The sequence below is a fragment of the Penaeus monodon genome, chromosome 30 (genome assembly GCF_015228065.2).
Source record: "Penaeus monodon isolate SGIC_2016 chromosome 30, NSTDA_Pmon_1, whole genome shotgun sequence".
Classification (NCBI taxonomy): Eukaryota; Metazoa; Arthropoda; class Malacostraca; order Decapoda; family Penaeidae; genus Penaeus; species Penaeus monodon.
Genome location: NC_051415.1, coordinates 33,693,903 through 33,694,110, shown reverse-complemented (window position 1 = coordinate 33,694,110; position 208 = coordinate 33,693,903). Strand labels below are relative to the sequence as shown.

The following is a 208-nucleotide window of genomic DNA, read 5'->3' as shown; positions in this document are numbered from 1 at the left end:
ATAATATATAATTTGTATATTTCCCAAAAATTATCTTGCGATGCCTTTTCAAAAGCGAAATTACAGAATATTTTGCTTCTTCGAGAGGAATTTAAATTACAAGCAATTAACTCATTAGTAAACGCATGAGAAAAAAAATAATAATATATTTTCATATATTTTCGTTCCGTCAGACTTAAACAATAGCTTCTGAATACAACACACATAC

The 208-nt window shown here is 26.4% G+C and overlaps 1 protein-coding gene across 1 annotated transcript in view; it reads right to left on the bottom strand.

Annotated features, from left to right (window-relative positions):
- The window catches only part of LOC119592431 (proline-rich receptor-like protein kinase PERK14), a 185,497-nt gene that overhangs the window by 173,881 nt on the left and 11,408 nt on the right, over positions 1-208 (bottom strand). The window lies entirely within an intron of this gene.